This window comes from Arachis ipaensis, chromosome B2 (genome assembly GCF_059453495.1).
Source record: "Arachis ipaensis isolate K30076 ecotype BB chromosome B2, ASM5945349v1, whole genome shotgun sequence".
NCBI classification, from domain to species: Eukaryota; Viridiplantae; Streptophyta; class Magnoliopsida; order Fabales; family Fabaceae; genus Arachis; species Arachis ipaensis.
In genome coordinates, this window is record NC_142437.1 from 75026433 (window position 1) to 75047037 (window position 20605).

The following is a 20605-nucleotide window of genomic DNA, read 5'->3' on the forward strand; positions in this document are numbered from 1 at the left end:
TGATTCCTCGAGGTAGCGGTTTTTCTTAAATCTCTTTTACATTATAGGGTTGTTATAAATCGATATTAACGCGTAAAATACATTTTTGTGATTTCGTGAGTCTTATGAATTGAATTGAGTTGTTTTGGTTGAACGAGATCATTAGTTTGATTTGATATTAAACCCAATTTGATATTGGAATTTGATTTTAAAATAAACTTGGAAAAGACTTGATATTTGAAAAATGGGTTATTTATTGAGAATGATTTGCTATTTTGGAAATGATTCTAAAAGTGTCTGAGGGAATGGTTTGGTTTGAAACTGTTTGAGAAGACCGAGAATTCTTAACTATTGATTGATGCCGTTCGTTGAAGTCGGTTTAAATTGTGATTTATAGGATTGGTTGATTGAATTTTGGATTTTGTAATTTCCTTGGGTTGAGTACTGTTGTTGTGATAATGGTTGTTGGAAGTGATTTGACTGATTAACAGGTGTTTGGTTTAGTTTGGTTGGGACCCAAACAGAATGGCAGAATCTGAGTTTTAGAGGAGATGCCAAAATTTTATAAAATTGGAAGTTTTGTTTGAAGTAATTATTTAAAAAGATTTAGTTCTTAAACGTTATTTGTTTCAGATTGATTTATTTAGAAAAGGAAGAATTATGTTTTGAATTGAGATTGTTGATTAACGGAAAGAAGGATGATGATGCTTGATTTGAAATATGATTTTTGAATGAATTTGGAAATGGGATATGGATTGACGAATGATGATAATATTGAGAATGGCTTAGATATTGATGAATGATGAATGAATTATTTATGTGGCTTATGAATTTGAAATATCTGAGATACGAGGTTCCCTGGATTAAGTGCCGTGGCTTGCCACCACGTGTACCAGATTGAAAACTCGATACTCTGTTGAGCCTACGACGTAAGTGTGACCGGGCACTATATAAATTCCTGGGAATGTTACCCCCATTAAGAAATATTGATTATTTGAGAAAAAGCTATGCATAAACTCTTGGGGATGCACGTCAGGGGACAGTCTAAGGACAATTCAGACTTGTTGGGTTGGCTGGATAACCGATAGATGAGCCTTATCAGCCATAGGACAGGCATGCATCATATGCATTTGTATGCTTTTCTTGGGTTTGAACTTGTTTTGGTTTTCCTAATTGCTAAACTGTTCTTAACTACTACTTGAACTATTTGCTGTAACTGCTTCCTACTTGTGCTTTCCTTGTCTGTCTTGCCTGTGTTTGTCTTGGCATGTTACATTTGAGAATGGACTTTGGTGCTGAATTAATGACTGTGTTGTTTGATTATGTGGTTGGTTTCTGATTGAGATTTGCTTAAGAGAAAGGAAAGACTTTGAATTTCTGAAAATATTAAACATTGTTTCTTTGAAAAGGTTTTGAACGATTAGCTATTGGATTTTAAAAGTATTCATAAGGCAATGATTATCACAGAATCTGAAAATAATTTTCTTATTGAATATCTTCTTATGACAACTTTGAAACTTCGTGGTGAGACCGTGTGGTTAGGTTCTCACCTCCCTACAGCTTTACCTTTTTAGGAATCAGATGAAGAAGCGTTAAGAAGAGTTATACTACGTTTGGTTTATATGTTGTTGTATTAATTAGTTTATTTTCTCCCCTCGTCTTTGTTATTACAAGTTTGTAAGAGGGATAGGAATTGTATGTTTTATACGTATATTATATTGAATTATTATGTAAGGAGTCTTGTATATGAATCTATGCCTGCTTGTAATTTTCTTAAAATAAAGCATTTATTTCCTGTTTTCAAAGAAATCAGCGATACAGTATCGAGTTACAGGCTCCTATTCTAGTATTTAGTATGTAAAGTAGTCGTAATACTTCTTGCTATCAGAGTAGCGCAACTGGAAACGTGATTTCTGATAGTGAGGGTGTTACAGTTATCCTTATTAGGTGTGATGAGAATTGGATTTTGCTCCCACTTAGTTAACACTTAGTTGATTCCCATCAATTTGGCTGTTGTATGTAATGTCCTGTTGAAGCTTGGCTAGCCATGTCTAATCTTTTTAGACTGAAACTTTAGACTAACATTGCATGATTCTTGGAATTCCTATAAAAAATTTTGAATTTATTTAAGTTTCTTTTTCTAAAATAATTTTCGAAAAATACAATAAAAAAATACACAAAAAAATTTCATAAAATCATAAAAACCAAAAATTTTGTGTTTCTTGTTTGAGTCTAGTGTCAAATTTTAAGTTTGGTGTCAATTGCATATTTTTAAATTATCTTAGAAATTTTCGAAAAAAAAATTTTTCATGCATCATGTTCTTCATTGATCTTCAAGTTGTTCTTGATGATTTTCTTGGGTCTGACCTTTAAATTCTCTTGTTTTGTGTCTTTTGTTGTTTCTCATGTGCATTCTCAATTTGTTAGTGGCTCTAATATGAAAATTTCTAAGTTTGGTGTCTTGCATGTCTTTCTTCTCTTAAAAATATGTGTTGATGTTCATCTTGACATTCAACGTGTTCTTGCATGCATTGTTTATTTGATCTTAGTTATTCATGATTAGTTTCATTTTGTTGTTGCTCTCTCTCATCATTAAAAATTCAAAAAATTTTCAAAATTATGTCTTTTCAAGTCAATAATACAGAGAATTGAAGATTCAGAACATACAGCAGAGGAATCACAGAGAAAAAAGCTGGGCGCTCAAAACGCCCAGTGAGGAAGGAAAACTGGCGTTTAAATGCCAGCCAGGGTACCTGGCTGGGCGTTAAACGCCCAAAAGGGTAGTATTTTGGGCGTTTAATGCCAGAATGGATACTGTTCCGAGGGTTACCTGAAACTGGAGGTCGATCTCGGACGAGATCTTCTGCACTGGTCGGAGCCGACGTGTCCGGTCGGTGGATGACGGCCGGAGCGGGTGCGTCTGACTTGTTGGACTGACTGCACTGCTGATCCTTCATCACCGGAGGGTGGGGGTACCAGCAAGAGACTCCGATGCTTAAGTTAACATGGGTATAAAGCAGGTTTTATGTAGAATCAGAGTATGAGTTATACCTGGGTGCTCCAGTGTATTTATAGTAGTTGTAGAGTGACCTTTCTAGATAAGATAAGTTAGTTATCTTATCTTATCTTTATCTTTGAGTTGAGGTCAGCTTATCTTCAAGGGAACCGCCCTTATCTCTATAGGCTTGGACGGCTTTTGGATTTGGGTCGTGTTCCTCTACTTGGGCCCTTTATGGGCTTTCCTGTCGATTTGGCCGAGTTCTTTAAGAAGAAGTCGGTCCGCTTGACCTGAAGAGGTCGGTCACTTTGTCGTTAATCATCCCAGGTCGGATAGCTCGACCCAGGGTATGAACAGTGCCCTTGCTTGAGCTCGGTCTTCTTTGTCGAGGTCGAGTCCTTAACTTCGGTCCTTCTTGAAGCCGAACTCAAGCATTTTTGTCGATTCCTTCGTAGTAGCTTTTAAATGTAGAACGTTTTTCCTCAAAAAGCGTGCGCTTTTGTATTAGCGCTTTGTTCTGGGGAACGTGCGAGGGTTTAATACCCTAATTAATTGGCATTTAATTGCCCCGTTTCCCTTAAACTTCTTTATTTTTGAATTTTATACTCAGGAAACGGTTTCCCTTCTTCGCTCTTTTCGTAACTTCTTCACAATTTCTTCCTTTGTTCTCTTACTCTCCGCTTTTCGCCCATATTTCTGTTTTCCTTGCGTTGCGGCGTTGCTTGGCATTTTTCTGGGTAGCTTTCATTTCTGCGTCTCTTCCTTCCCTTGAAGCTTCTTTCTTCTCCAGGTTAGTTTCACTTGCATTTTTCTTCTTCTTTTGTCGCTTTGGTTTTATGATGGAGTTTTGATTTTGCTTTTAAGGAAAGTTTGTATCTTTCTGTTTTTTGTCGCTCCTATTTGAAATGTGTGTTCCGGGAGTTTCTTTCCTCTTCTGCATGATCCTTTTTGCTTTTCCTATTGCTTGATGCTTTTTGGGGCTTTGCATGTTTGTGAGTTGTGTCTTTGATGATTCGTGTTTGGTATGTTCGATGTTGATGCTTGTTCTCTGCTGATTTTTCGCTTTATTTCGAGAAAGTTTGCGCCTTTTGCTGTTTTTCTGCTTTGGCCTTTTTTGGAACTTCTGATAAACTGTAGGAGGGTGGACCTTTTGCATTTTTGCTTCCTTTGTTTTTCTTTCTGGATTTTATTTTGATGAGTGCCGGGATGTAGGCTGTAGAAGTAACTTGAAAGTCCTTGTTTGTTTACTGCCTCCAAGGGATGCCCCAAGGGCTTTGGTTTGAATCTTGGGGTTTTCCTTTCCTGTTTGTTTGTCTGTCGAGTTGTTTTGCCCCTCATCCGAGATGTTTTGTTAGTAATCCACTCTTCTTTTCTTTTGTAGGATTTAGTTGACCTCATGTCTTCCCGAAATAACATTGTAGAGATGCCTTCCCAGGTTCCCGCGGGTATGGCCAACTAGGTAGACTCCATGGTTCTCATGTGTGTCTCGTTGGTTGATTCTGATTTTTGTGCTCAGCTTAGGTAGTTTCATAGTGTCTGTAGTAATTCTGGAGATGAGAAGAACTATGAACTTGTCCCCCCTCTTCTGACGAGAGAGTCTGCTTTTCAACTCGGGTTGTTGATGGTCGCCCTTTCTTTTATGCTTATGATTTTTTCTTTGGTCAGCTGGGTATCACCCTTCCTTTTACCAAATTTGAAGCCGACCTGCTATGGTCTTGTAATGTTGTCCCTTCTCAACTTCACCCCAATTCCTGGGGTTTTATTAAAATTTTCCAATTGCTGTGCGATGGTTTTGGTATTCCTGCTTCCCAATCTCTCTTTTTCTATTTGTTTGTCTTGACTAAGCCCGGTGTGGTAAAAAAGAAGTCAGCTTGGGTCTCCTTTCGTTCTACCCAAGGAAAGAAGGTTTTTTCCATGTTTGACGAGTCGTTCCGTGATTTTAAAAACTACTTTTTCAAGGTCCGAGCTGTTGAAGGAGCTTGGCCCTTTTTCCTGGATGAGAATGACGAACCTGCTTTTCCCTTGGAATGGCAAAAAGACGTGAGGGTCTCCCGGTATTCGTGGGAAATGTTGGATGAGGCTGAGCGAGCCTTTGTGACTATCTTGGAAGAATGCTGGGGTCAACCTCCCCATCTTGACACAAAGAAATTTCTAACCAATCCTTCTCTTCTTCAAACTGAACTGGGTATCTTGTGTTTCTTTTATTATCTCGTTTATGTTGCTTGTAGCTGTCTTTTCTGACTTATCCGACTTGTAGCTGAATTTTCTATTTTGCTTGCAGAGGCAATGAAGAATAATGAAGCTATGAAAGCTTTTAAGAGGGCACAGAGGGCGACTGCTGCCAGAAATGTTGCTGCCAGGACAGCTGGGGAGGGATCCTCCCAGGTGCGCGAGAAGCCATCAGTGCAGAGTTCCGCCGGGGTGAAGAAAGTGATCCCTACACCCTGAGTTCGTTTGGTAGATCCTCACGTCGCCTCTGCTGCTCCTTCTGTTGCTCCTCCCAATAAAAAACAAAAGACTGCTGAGCCCTTCGACCTCGATGCTCCTGATTTTAATGCTATTGAATTCGTGGATCAACAAATCGGTCCCTACGGTGCTCTCTCCATGGACGATGTGTCAATCCTTCATCACTTGGAATTCATGGCCCGAAATCATGTGAAGATGGCGTATATGTCGGCTGCCATATATCGGACTGCTCAGAATCTCCCTCTCCACGCCACTAAAGCGTTTATGGAGGAGGTGAAACAAGAGTTTGATCGGATGAAGGAGTTAAAGGAGGAGCTTGAGACGAAGGTGGCCAAGCTAGAGAAGGACTTGAAGAATGAGGAGGCGAGTTCTCAGTCATTGGCAGCTTCGTTGAGGTTGGCTGAGGACGCAGTCTTGATGCACAAGGATAGTTACGTTACCTCTTATCGAGAGGTGATGCGCCTGAGGGAGGAGCTCGACCATGCCCGGGAAGATTATTCTGAGCTTCAAGGTTATCTCGTTGGCAGCATGACTGCTGCTTACGAGAACTTGAAGGAGCAAGTTCGGGTCATTGCTCCCGAGGCCGATCTCACCCTTTTTAGCCTGGATAATATTGTCAGAGATGGCAAGATTGTCCCTGATGATGAGGGTGATGATGATGAGGTTGTTCCTCCCCCTGTGTCCTCTGCTAAAGTGCCGACTTCTTCTGTTCCTCTGGTTGCACCTGATTCGGATTGCCAGATTCTGAACCGGGAGGATGGAACTGTAGACGCCGTACCGATTCAGACTCGTCCTCCTTCTCCTTGTCCTGATGCTGCCAAGAAGGCTCCTGATGCTTGCTGATCTCTTTCCTGGGAATTTGTGTAGTTGGCCCGGCTTGTGGGCTTTTTAAAACTTTCTTATTTATTTATTGACGCTTTTCTAGTTGCTTTTCTAGCAACTTTTATTTTGACAAACAAAAAGGGTAGCTCGCCATCCTTAGATTTTGCTGGCCTTCGAGGCTTTTGCAACTTTGTAGATTTTACATAATGCCTTTTGATTTGCCATTTTTCTATTTTCTGCTGATGTGTGATATCTTGTGGCTCGACCTCCTTGGGTTATTTTGTTGTTTGCAGCTTGAATCCTTTGAGGTTACGATTTGTGAGGTCCAACTTGTTTCTCGGCTTTCCGTATTTGTGACTAGTTCCTTTGCGTTGGTCCTTTTTTAAGTTATTATTGTAATCCTCTCTTTCAGAGATTACTTTTTTATAACTTGTTTGTAGGAGATTGACTTCGTCAGGTCGATCTCTTTTTAGTTATTTTTGTAATCCTCTTTCTTGGACCTTTGTCAGGTCTCTTTCAGGGATTACTTTGATAACTTATCAGTAGTAGGAGTCTGACTTGGTTATGTCGGTCTCCCTTAAGTTATTTTTTGTAGTCCTCTTTCTTGGATCTTTTTCGGATCTCTTTCAGGGACTACTTTGATAACTTTTTGGTAGTAGGAGTCCGTCTTGGTTATGTCGGTCTCCCTTAAGTTATTTTTTGTAGTCCTCTTTCTTGGATCTTTGTCAGATCTCTTTCAGGGACTACTTTGATAACATTTTGGTAGTAGGAGTCCGACTTGGTTATGTCGGTCTCCCTTAAGTTATTTTTTTGTAGTCCTCTTTCTTGGATCTTTGTCAGATCTCTTTCTGGGACTACTTTAATAACTTTTTGTTTTGGGCTGACTTTTTTATGTCGGGCCCTTCTAAGTTAAAGTAATCCTCTTTAATAGGGTTGGCCAGACCTCTTTCCAGGGTTTACTTATAACTTGGTTTGACTTGGTTCGACTTCTTAATGTTCGACCAGTCTTTAAGTTATTATTTTAGCGATCCGTAAGACCTCGTCAGGTTCTTTTTTAGATCACTTTCGATAACTTCTTACATTATTCTGTGTTCATCTTTGCTGATTTGTAGAAAGTGGTTGTCATCTCTAGATCGTCCTTTGGGTGAATCGCGTTTTCACCTTTATCGGACGGTTGTCTTTATCGTGATCGTGCAGTGAAATTCTTTTTCACTTTCTGCCGATCTGTTGCTTTATAATCGGACGATGAATGCTTCAGATTAATGCTTCTTGAAATCTTTGTAGAATATCTAAAATATATTTTATTTAAAGGAAAAGTGCAAATAGATACATATGGGATTGTTTGAGTCTCAACTTGGTGCCTCATTAAAAAACCTTTTCAAGAAAAAGAGTGCATCCAATGATGAGATCTTTTATCTTTTCTTAACTGTAGTACCTTCTTAGGTTGCAAGCGTGCCACGACCTGGGAAGCTCTCGTCCATCGAAGCCAGTACCTTCTTAACTGTAGTATCTTCTGTAGTAGCCCTTTCCAAGTACTTCTACAACTCGGTAGGGTCCTTTCCAGTTTGCTGCCAGCTTTCCTTCTCCTGGTCGAGTTGTTCCGATATCATTTCGGATTAGGATGAGATCATTCTCGGCGAAACTTCTCGGCACTACCTTTTGATTATATCTGGAAGCCATTCGGCGCTTTAGAGCTTCTTCCCTGATTCGAGCTCTTTCCTGGAGTTCGGGTAACAAGTCAAGCTCTTCTCTCTGAAGTTGGGAGTTTGCTCCCTCATTGTAGTGAACTACTCTGGGCGACCCTTCCTCGATCTCTACTGGAATCATTGCCTCTATTCCGTATGCTAATCGGAAGAGGGATTCCTTCGTGGTGGAATGTGGCGTTGTTCGATATGCCTATAGGACCTGTGGAAGCCCTTCTGCCTAGGCTCCCTTTGCATCATGTAATCTCCATTTTAATCCGGCCAGTATGACTTTGTTAGTGATGCACGAAAAACTTGTCTCACAACAAATTTCCTTCGGCAAGTGTACCGAATTTGTCGTCAAGTAAAAACTCACAATAGAGTGAGGTCGAATCCCACAAGGATTGATTGATCAAGTAACTTTAATTAGAGGAATGTTCTTGTTGAGCGAATTAAAAAATTGAGTTGAGAATTGCAAAAAATAAAATGGCGGGAAGGTAATTGACAGAAAAGTAAATGCTAGAATTAAAGAGCTGAAAGTAAATGACTGAAAGTAAATTACAGAATTGTAAATGGGAATGGGGGAATTACTCATAAAAGTAAATAACAGAAATTAAAGAGAATGGGTAAGATCAGAAATGGGTGTTCATTGGGCTTAGGAGATGTTGCATTCTCCGGATCAATTTCATTTTCATCTCTTCCTCAATCAATGCACTCATTGATCTCCTTGGCAATCTTAAGTGATTGAATTACAATTTCTTGTAATTCAATCTCTCAAATCTTGATCAATAGCCAATTCCTTGGTTAATTGCTCATGAGAAGAGATGAAGTATGGTCACTGATTATACCACATGCATTTCCCAAACCAAGTGTTGAGAGGATTTTAGTCACATATCCATCCAAACCCATCCAATTTGGTCCAGCATGAGAAAGCATTTCTAGCTTGATCTCTTCATTCCTCTTTCAAGGTTCAGAAGAGATCCAAGTATGAATAGCTTCTTTTCCAAGATAACTACCCAATTGGATGAAGATCGAAAGCTTTCAAGTAAAATCAAGAGAAAAGATAAAGGAAGGATAATGAAAACTAGTATTGATCCATTAAATTACAACAGAGCTCCCTAACCCAATGAAAGGGGTTTAGTTGTTTATAGCTCTGGAAAATAAAAACAAGGATGGAGAATACATCATGAAAACTAGAAGTGCAGAGAAAGTAAATACAGAGAGTAGTTCTATGCCTAGAGGCTCCCTATAATTTCCAACTTCCCAAAATAATTAAAAGCTACTCCTATATATACTACTTTTCTGTTCTTCTAGTTGATTCTTCAAGTCTTGGGCCTTTGGATCTTGAGTTTGAAGCAGTTCTCTTCTTCATTGGGCTTAGCTTTTACTTGCAGAGAGAAAGTATGAAGTGGGCAGGGACTTTGGCTCAGGAAGTTAGTGGTGTTAACGTTTAGTGAAAATATGGGTTCGAGAACGTTAGTGACAATCACCTTTTTCACTAACGTTCCTCACCAAAGTTAAAAGCCACGTTAACTTCAACGTTAATGGCACAAACGTTGCCACTAACGTTGCCCCTTTATCCTTCGCACACGTTATTGGGACTCAACTTTCCCAATAACGTTGAGAAATCTCCCCCTTCCCTACGTTAGAGTCCACGTTAACTTAGTTAATGTGGCTCTTTTAACGTAGCCTCGCCAACCTTCGAGAACGTTAGTGACACTTACCATTGTCACTAACGTTCCAAATTGCCCCTATTTTCCACGTTAGAGTCCACGTTAACTAGGTTAACGTGGCCTCTAACGTGGCCTTGCTAGCCATCTCCAACGTTAGTGACAAAGTTGAGTGTCACTAACGTTGGCTCATCATTCCCTTATCCACGTTAGCTTCCACGTTAACTAAGTTAACATGGGGGTTAACGTGGCTCATGGTGGCATGTGTGGCTCCTTCCAACGTTAGTGACAATGTTGGGTGTTACTAACGTTGGCGATTACCTTCCTACTTCACGTTAGCTTCCACGTTAACTAAGTTAACGTGGGAGTTAACGTGGCTTATTGGGGGTTTGTGTGCTTCCAACGTTAGTGACAATGTTGGGTGTCACTAACGTTGTCGACCACCTTGTTTCTTCACGTTAGCTTCCACGTTAACTAGGTTAACGTAGGAGTTAACGTGGCTTAATGTGCTTTGGCCAACGTTAGTGACAATGTTGAGTGTCACTAACGTTGGCTTCCCCCCCTTTCTTCTTAACGTTAGAGGCCACGTTAACTAAGTTAACGTGGACTCTAACGTGGCCACTCATGATCTTGGTCCAACGTTAATGATAATGTTAAGTGACTAACGTTGGCTTCATTTCTTTACTTCCACGTTAGAGTTCACGTTAACTTAGTTAACGTGACTCTTAACGTGGGCAATGATGGCTTTGAGAGCGTTATTGGCAATCACTTTTCTCATTAACTTTGTAAGCTACTCCCATTCCACGTTAGTGTTAACGTTAGTGTAACTAACGTAGCCACTAATGTGGTTCTTCTTTGCTTTCTTTGTCCTGAAATCAAGCAATAAAGTGCATCAAAGTTCTAGTCCAAGTCATGGGAAATGCAACATCCAATTTGTCATTAAATTCATGCAAAATCCTCATGAAATCATGTAAAGTGCACAACGTATGCTTGAATCAAGATGTAAGTGAATATCTACCCAAAACTAGCTTATTTCCTAAGGAAATGCATGAAACTACCCTAAAAATAGTAAAGAAAAGGTCAGTGAAACTGGCCAAAATGCCCTGGCATCACAACACTAAACTTAAAGCTTGCTTGTCCCTAAGCAAGTATTGGAACAAGAGAATGATGAAATGAATGCTAAGAGAAATGAGTCATTCTTGTGGAAGTCATGTCCCTGGTTTTATGGTGGTTTCATGCATAGCAACTTAGGTTTATTCCTGGCTTTCAGACCTTTATCATGTCCTAGAACACTCACTTTAATTGCATCTCATGAGACTTTTATTCATTGATCCTTTTGTTGTTATTTCAGGGCTTATTTGTGTTCTTAGGCTAAGTGTTCTGTAAGGGGGCAACTCTTTAAAATAAGCTTTCAGCCAACACTCCCGAACCAGTTGGTTCAAGGTGCTAGGTGTTGAAGCACCCCTAAGGACTTACTTGCTCAAGTCTCTCCCCCATACATACACACCACAGGCACATAGTGTATGTATTTTCTTTTCTTGAGACCTTGGTGTCCAGCACCTCTTTGGGTTACTAAATGCTCTGTAGTGAGAGTTACTCTTGATAGTGGACTTTCAGCTGATAATCCCGGGTTAGTTAACCCAAGTTACCAAGTGATAAGGCACCCCTAAGAGCTTATTCATCCAAGTAGATCCCTCACACAGGAGCACCACAGACACATGTCTCAAGATTAAAACCATTGGTGCCTAGTGATGAGCGGATAATTTATACGCTTTTTGACATTGTTTTTAGTATGTTTTTAGTAGGATCTAGTTACTTTTAGGGATGTTTTCATTAGTTTTTATGTTAAATTCACATTTCTGGACTTTACTATGAGTTTGTGTGTTTTTCTATGATTTCAGGTATTTTTTGACTGAAATTGAGGAACTTGAGCAGAAATCAGATTCAGAGGTTGAAAAAAGGACTGCTGATGCTGTTGGATTCTGACCTCCCTGCACTCAAAGTGGAGTTTCTGGAGCTACAGAACTCGAAATGGCGCGCTTCCAATTGCGTTGGAAAGTAGACATCCAGGGATTTCCAGCAATATATAATAGTCCATACTTTGGCCAAGAATTGACGACGTAAACTGGCGTTCAACGCCAGCCTTCTGCCCAAATCTGGCGTCCAGCGCCAGAAAAGGATCCAAAACCAGAGTTGAACGCCCAAACTGGCACAGAAACTGGCGTTCAACTCCACAAATGGCCTCTGCACGTGCAACACTTAAGCTCAGCCCAAACACACACCAAGTGGGCCCCGGAAGTGGATTTATGCATCAATTACTTACTCATGTAAACCCTAGTGACTAGTTTATTATAAATAGGACCTCTTACTATTGTATTAGGCATCCTGGATTGTATTTTGATCCTGTGATCTCGTTTAGGGGGCTGGCCATCTCGGCCATGCCTGGACCTTCACTTATGTATTTTCAACGGTAGAGTTTCTACACTCCATAGATTAAGGTGTGGAGCTCTGTTGTTCCTCAAAGATTAATGCAATTACTACTATTTTCTATTCAATTCTTCTTATTTCGCTTCTAAGATATCCATTCGCACCCAAGAACATGATGAAGGTGATGATTATGTGTGACGCTCATCATCCTTCTCCCCTATGAACGCGTGCCTGACAAACACTTCAGTTCTACATGAAATAAGCTAGAATGAATATCTCTTAGATCTCCTAACCAGAATCTTCGTGGCGTACGCTAGAATGATGGCGGCATTCAAGAGAATCCGGAAGGTCTAAACCTTGTCTGTGGTATTCTGAGTAAGATTCAATGATTGAATGACTGTGACGAGCTTCAAACTCGCGATTGTTGGGCGTTAGTGACAGACGCAAAAGGAGGGTGAATCCTATTCCAGCATGATCGAGAACCGACAGATGAATGGCCGTGCTGTGACAGAGCATGTGAGCATATCTTTCACTGAGAGGAGGGGATGTAACCACTGACAACGGTGATGCCTTTGCATAAAGCCAGCCATGGAAAGTGATAAGACTGATTGGATGAAGATAGCAGGAAAGCAGAGGTTCAGAGGAACGAAAGCATCTCCATTCGCTTATCTGAAATTTCTACCAATGATTTACATAAGTATCTCTATCCCTATTCTATTATATAATATTCGAAAACACCATTATCCATTTATATCTACCTAACTGAGATTTGCAAGGTGACCATAGCTTGCTTCATACCAACAATCTCCGTGGGATTCGACCCTTACTCACGTAAGGTATTACTTGGACGACCCAGTGCACTTGCTGGTTAGTTGTATCGAAGTTGTGTCCACACATAGAGCCACAATGAGGATTCAATACAATTATATATTGTTAATCACACACAAGTACAAAGAACGTGGAACACAATTTCGCGCACCAAGTTTTTGGCGCCGTTGCCGGGGATTGTTTGAGTTTTCGGCAAGCTTTTGGTCCGGTAACATCAGTGCCAAGTCTGATCCGGCAACAACGCCAAGTTTTTGGCGCCGTTGCCGGGGATTGTTTGAGTTTGGACAACTGACGGTTCATCTTGTTGCTCAGATTAGGTAATTTTCTTTTTATTTTATTTTCAAAAATTTTTCAAAAATATTTCTAAAAATTTCTCATTTGTTTTCGAAAAAATAATAAAAATTTAAAATTGTTTTCAAAAATTTTTTATTCAAAATTCTTAAGAATGAATTCTAGTGTTTCATGAAGCATGTTGAAGCCTGGCTGGCTGTAAAGCCATGTCTATTCCTTTGGTAATGAGTATGTCAGGCATGTCATATCTGAATTACATGCTGAAGCTTGGCTGGCCATTGGCCATGTCTAGTATTTTGGACCAGAGCTTTCATTGAAAGCTTGGCTGGCTAGTGAGCCATGTCTAATTCCTGGACTGAAGCTTTAGACTAAGAATGCAAGATTCCTGGAATTCATATTAAAAATTTTGGAATCCTTATTTTTTATTTTTCATATAATTTTCGAAAAAAATCCAAAAAAATTAGAAAATCATAAAAATCAAAAATATTTTTTGTTTCTTGTTTGAGTCTTGAGTCATGTTATAAGTTTGGTGTCAATTGCATATGCATCTTGCATTTTTTCGAAAATATCATGCATTCATGGTGTTCTTCATGATCTTCAAGTTGTTCTTGGTAAGTCTTCTTGTTTGATCTTGATGATTTTTTGTTTTGTGTCTTTTATTGTTTTTCATATGCATTCTTGAATTCTTAGTGTCTAAGCATTAAAGAATTCTAAGTTTGGTGTCTTGCATGTTTTCTTTGCATTAAAATTTTTCAAAATTATGTTCTTGATGTTCATCTTGACATTCATAGTGTTCTTGGTGTTCATCTTGACATTCATAGCATTCTTGCATGCATCACATGTTTTGATCTAAAAATTTCATGCATTGCATAATTTTCATGTTTTTCATAAAAATTTCAAAAAAAAAAAAAAATATCTTTCCCTTTTTCTCTCATCAAATTCGAAAATTTGAATTGACTTTTTCAAAAATTTTTAAAAATCAAGTTGTTGCCAATGAGTCAAATCAAATTTTCAATTTGAAAATCCTATCTTTTTCAAAATCTTTTTTTCAAAATTCAAATCTTTTTCAAAATTCTTAGTTATTTTCGAAAATTCCAAAAATATTTTTCAAAAATCTTTTTCTTATTTTTATACCAAATTTTCGAAAATAACATAATCAATTAATGTTTTGATTCAAAAATTTGAAGTTTGTTACTTGCTTGTTAAGAAAGATTCAAACTTTAAGTTCTAGAATCATATCTTGTGATTTTTTATGAATCAAGTCATTAATTGTGATTTTAAAAATCAAATCTTTTTCAAAACTAATCCTATCATATCTTTTCAAAAATATCTTCTTATCTTATCTTTTTCAAAAATATCTTTTAAAAATATCTTTCCTAACCTCCTAACTACTTATCTTTTCAAAATTGGTTTTCAAAATTTGTTTCAACTAACTAACTAACTTTTTGTCTGTTTCTTAACTTTTTCAAAACCACCTAACTAACTCTCTCTCTCAATTTTCGAAAATATCTCTCCCCTTTTTCAAAATTTCTTTTTAATTTATTAATTATTTCAATTTTTAAAACTTAATTTTCGAAAATTACTAACAATTTTTCAAAAACCATTTTCAAAAATCACTAACTCCTTTTCAAAAATAATTTTCGAAAATTCCCTCCTTCTCTCTCATCCTATTCTATTTATTCATTCATTAACTAACATCTCTTCCTCACATCATCACCAAATTCGAACCCCCTCTTCTATCTGTGTTCGAATTTCTTCCTCTTTTCTTCTACTCACATAAGGGAACCTCTATACTGTGGTAAAGAGAATCTCTATTATTATTATCATTTTTCTGTCCATTCTTCCTTGTCTTATGAGCAGGAGCAAGGATAAGAACATTCTTGTGGAAGCAGATCCAGAACCTGAAAGGACTCTGAAGAGAAAATTAAGAGAAGCTAAAATACAACAATCCAGAGATAACCTTTCAGAAATTTTCGAACAGGCAGAGGAGATGGCAGCCGAAAATAATAATAATGTAAGGAAGATGCTTGGTGACTTCACTGCACCTAATTCCAATTTACATGGAAGAAGCATCTCCATTCCTGCCATTGGAGCAAACAACTTTGAGCTGAAACCTCAGTTAGTTTCTCTGATGCAGCAGAACTGCAAGTTTCATGGACTTCCATCTGAAGATCCTTTTCAGTTCTTAACTGAATTCTTGCAGATATGTGATACTGTTAAGACTAATGGAATAGATCCTGAAGTCTACAGGCTCATGCTTTTCCCTTTTGCTGTAAGAGACAGAGCTAGATTATGGTTGGATTCTCAACCCAAAGACAGCCTGAACTCTTGGGATAAGCTGGTCACGGCTTTCTTAGCCAAGTACTTTCCTCCTCAAAAGCTGAGCAAGCTTAGAGCTGATGTTCAAACCTTCAGACAGAAAGAAGGTGAATCTCTCTATGAAGCTTGGGAAAGATACAAACAGTTGACCAAAAAGTGTCCTTCTGACATGCTTTCAGAATGGACCATCCTGGATATATTCTATGATGGTTTATCTGAGCTAACAAAGATGTCACTGGACACTTCTGCAGGTGGATCCATTCACCTAAAGAAAATGCCTGCAGAAGCTCAAGAACTCATTAACATGGTTGCTAATAACCAGTTCATGTACACTTCTGAAAGGAATCCTGTGAGTAATGGGACGCCTATGAAGAAGGGAGTTCTTGAAGTTGATACTCTGAATGCCATATTGGCTCAGAATAAAATATTGACTCAGCAAGTCAATATGATCTCTCAGAGTTTGCATGGAATGCAAGCTGCATCCAACAATACTCAAGAGGCTTCTTATGAAGAAGAAGCTTATGATCCTGAGAACCCTGCAATAGCAGAGGTGAATTACTTAGGTGAACCTTATGGAAACACCTATAACTCATCATGGAGAAATCATCCAAATTTCTCATGGAAGGATCAAAAGCCTCAACAAGGCTTTAATAATGGTGGAAGAAACAGGTTTAGCAATAGCAAGCCTTTTCCATCATCCACTCAGCAACAGACAGAGAACTCTGAACAAAATGCTTCTAATTTAGCAAATCTAGTCTCTGATCTATCTAAGGCCACTGTAAGTTTCATGAATGAAACAAGATCTTCCATTAGAAATCTGGAAGCACAAGTGGGCCAGCTGAGCAAAAGGATCACTGAAATCCCTCCTAGTACTCTCCCAAGCAATACAGAAGAGAATCCAAAAGGAGAGTGCAAGGCCATTGACATAAGCGCCATGGCCGAACCTGTGAGGAGAAGAGAGGACGTGAATCCCAAGGAGGAAGACCTCCTGGGACGTCCAGTGATCAATAAGGAGCTTCCCTCTGGGGAACCAAAGGACTCTGAGGCTCATCTAGAGACCATAGAGATTCCATTGAACCTCCTTATGCCCTTCATGAGCTCTGATGAGTATTCCTCTTCTGAAGAGAATGAGGATGTCACTGAAGAGCAAACTGCCAAGTTTCTTGGTGCAATCATGAAGCTGAATGCCAAATTATTTGGCATTGATGCTTGGGAAGTTGAACCTCCCTTGTTCATCAATGAACTAAGTGATCTGGATCAACTAACATTGCCTCAGAAGAGACAGGATCCTGGAAAGTTCATAATATCCTGTACCATAGGCACCATGATCTTTAAGGCTCTGTGTGATCTTGGTTCAGGAATAAACCTCATTCCCCTCTCTGTAATAGAAAAATTGGGAATCTATGAGGTGCAAGCTGCTAAAATCTCACTAGAGATGACAGACAGCTCAAGAAGACAGGCTTATGGACAAGTAGAGGACGTTTTAGTAAAGGTTGAGGGCCTTTACATCCCTGCTGATTTTATAGTCCTGGATACTGGAAAGGAAGAGGATGAATCCATCATCCTAGGAAGACCTTTCCTGGCCACAGCAAGAGCTGTGATTGATGTTGACAGAGGTGAAATAATCCTTCAATGGAATGAGAACTCCCTTGTATTCAAAACCCAAGGATCTCCCTCTGCAACAATGGAGAGGAAGCTTGAAAAGCTTCTCTCAAAGCAGAGTCAACCAGAGCCCCTATAGTCAAACTCTAAGTTTGGTGTTAGGAGGCCACAACCAAACTCTAAGTTTGGTGTTGAACTCCCATATCCAAACTCTAAGTTTGGTGTTGGAAAGTCTCAACAAAGCTCTGCACATCTGTGAGGCTCCATGAGAGCCCACTGTCAAGCTATTGACATTAAAGAAGCGCTTGTTGGGAGGCCACAACCAAACTCTAAGTTTGGTGTTGAACTCCCATATCCAAACTCTAAGTTTGGTGTTAGAGAGTCTCAACAAAGCTCTGCACATCTGTGAGGCTCCATGAGAGCCCACTGTCAAGCTATTGACATTAAAGAAGCGCTTGTTGGGAGGCAACCCAATTTATCTAACTATATTTTTCTTAGTTATATGTCTTTGTAGGTTCATGATCATGTGGAGTCACAAAATAAACAAAAAAATCAAAAACGGAATCAAAAACAGCAGAAGAAAAATCACACCCTGGAGGAGCATCTGTCTGGCGTTCAAACGCTAGAACAGAGCATAGTTCTGGCGCTGAACACCCAGAATGGGAGCATCCTAGCGCTGAACGCCCAGAACAAGCATGGTTCTGGCGTTCAACGCCAGAAATGGCAGCAAAGGGGCGTTGAACACCCAAAATGGGCACCAACCTGGCGCTGAACGCCCAGAGTTGTGTGCAAGGGCATTTTGCATGCCTAAATTGGTGCAGGGATGTAAATGCCTTGACACCTCAGGATCTGTGAACCCCACAGGATCCCCACCTACCTCATCATCTCTCTTTCCATTTATGATCATCCCTTCTATTTTCCATTTACCACTCACACCCATACACCCACTTACCTTCAAAAATTCAACATCTCTTCCCCACCCAATCCCACCCATATGGCCGAATACACACAGTCATCCATCTCCTCCATACCCTCTTCTTCTTCTATTCTTTCTTCTTTTGCTCGAGGGCGAGCAACATTCTAAGTTTTGTGTGGTAAAAGCATAGCTTTTTTGTTTTTTCCATAACCATTGATGGCACCTAAGGCCAGAGAAACCTCTAGAAAGAGGAAAGGGAAGACAAAAGCTTCCATCAAGGGTCTATAGCTCAGTGGTAGAACATTTGACTGCAAATCAAGAGATCCCTGAGATACCTCAGGGGATACATTTTCTTCCACACAATTATTGGAAGCAACTAAGGGTGGAACATCAAGAGCACTCCATCATCCTTCATGAAATCAGAGAAGATCTAAAAGCAATGAAGGAGGAGCAGCAAAGACAAGGAAGAGACATAGAAGAGCTCAAGGACATCACTAAGGTGGACTCATTCCTTGTTCTTACTTTCTCTGTTTTTCGTTTTCTATGTTATGTGCTTATCTATGTTTGTGCCTTCATTACATGATCATTAGTAGTTAGTAACTTTGTCTTAAAGATATGAATGTCCTATGAATCCATCACCTCTCTTAAATGAAAAATGTTTTAATTCAAAAGAACAAGAAGTACATGAGTTTCGAATTTATCCTTGAACTTAGTTTAATTATATTGATGTGGTGACAATGCTTCTTGTTTTCTGAATGTATGCTTGAACAGTGCGTATGTCTTTTGAAGTTGTTGTTTAAGAATGTTAAATATGTTGGCTCTTGAAAGAATGATGACTAGGAGACATGTTATTTGATAATCTGAAAAATCATAAAAATGATTCTTGAAGCAAGAAAAAGCAGCAAAGAACAAAGCTTGCAGAAAAAAAAAATATAGGCGAAAAAAATAGAAAAAAAAAATAGAAAGAAAAAGAAAAAGCAAGCAGAAAAAGCCAATAACCCTTAAAACCAAAAGGCAAGGGCAAATAAAAAGGATCCCAAGGCTTTGAGCATCAGTGGATAGGAGGGCCTAAAGGAATAAAATCCTGGTCTAAGCGGCTAAACCAAGTTGTCCCTAACCATGTGCTTGTGGCGTGTAGGTGTCAAGTGAAAACTTGAGACTGAGCGGTTAAAGTCAAGGTCCAAAGCAAAAAAAAAAGAGTGTGCTTAAGAACCCTGGACACCTCTAATTGGGGACTTTAGCAAAGCTGAGTCACAATCTGAAAAGGTTCACCCAATTATATGTCTGTGGCATTTATGTATCCGGTGGTAATACTGGAAAACAAAGTGCTTAGGACCACGGCCAAGACTCACAAAGAAGCTGTGTTCAAGAATCATCATACTGAACTAGGAGAGTCAATAACACTATTCGAAATCTGAAGTTCCTATAGATGCCAATCATTCTGAACCTCAATGGATAAAGTGAGATGCCAAAATTATTCAAGAGGCAAAAATCTATAAGTCCCGCTCATATGATTGAAGCTCTGTTTCACTGATAGTTTGGAATTTATAGTATATTCTCTTCTTTTTATCCTATCTGATTTTCAGTTGCTTGGGGACAAGCAACAATTTAAGTTTGGTGTTGTGATGAGCGGATAATTTATACGCTTTTTGACATTGTTTTTAGTATGTTTTTAGTAGGATCTAGTTACTTTTAGGGATGTTTTCATTAGTTTTTATGTTAAATTCACATTTCTGGACTTTACTATGAGTTTGTGTGTTTTTCTGTGATTTCAGGTATTTTCTGACTTGAGCAGAAATCAGATTCAGAGGTTGAAAAAAGGACTGCTGATGCTGTTGGATTCTGACCTCCCTGCACTCAAAGTGGATTTTCTGGAGCTACAGAACTCGAAATGGCGCGCTTCCAATTGCGTTGGAAAGTAGACATCCAGGGCTTTCCAGAAATATATAATAGTCTATACTTTGGCCAAGAATTGACGACGTAAACTGGCGTTCAACGCCAGCCTTCTGCCCAAATCTGGCGTCCAGCGCCAGAAAAGGATCCAAAACCAGGGTTGAACGCCCAAACTGGCACAGAAACTGGCGTTCAACTCCACAAATGGCCTCTGCACGTGCAACACTTAAGCTCAGCCCAAACACACACCAAGTGGGCCCCGGAAGTGGATTTATGCATCAATTACTTACTCATATAAACCCTAGTGACTAGTTTATTATAAATAGGATCTCTTACTATTGTATTAGGCATCCTGGATTGTATTTTGATCCTGTGATCTCGTTTAGGGGGCTGGCCATCTCGGCCATGCCTGGACCTTCACTTATGTATTTTCAACGGTAGAGTTTCTACACTCCATAGATTAAGGTGTGGAGCTCTGCTGTTCCTCAAAGATTAATGCAATTACTACTGTTTTCTATTCAATTCTTCTTATTTCGCTTCTAAGATATCCATTCGCACCCAAGAACATGATGAAGGTGATGATTATGTGTGACGCTCATCATCCTTCTCCCCTATGAACGCGTGCCTGACAAACACTTCAGTTCTACATGAAATAAGCTAGAATGAATATCTCTTAGATCTCCTAACCAGAATCTTCGTGGCGTACGCTAGA

At 39.2% G+C, this 20605-nt stretch overlaps 1 non-coding gene across 1 annotated transcript; it reads right to left on the bottom strand.

Annotated features, from left to right (window-relative positions):
- Positions 1–15549: 15549 nt before the first annotated feature.
- On the bottom strand, positions 15550–15657 carry LOC148574415 (small nucleolar RNA R71). Its single transcript, XR_015906355.1, has one exon. It is a non-coding gene; the product is annotated as a small nucleolar RNA R71 (small nucleolar RNA).
- Between the last annotated feature and the right edge of the window lie 4948 nt (positions 15658–20605).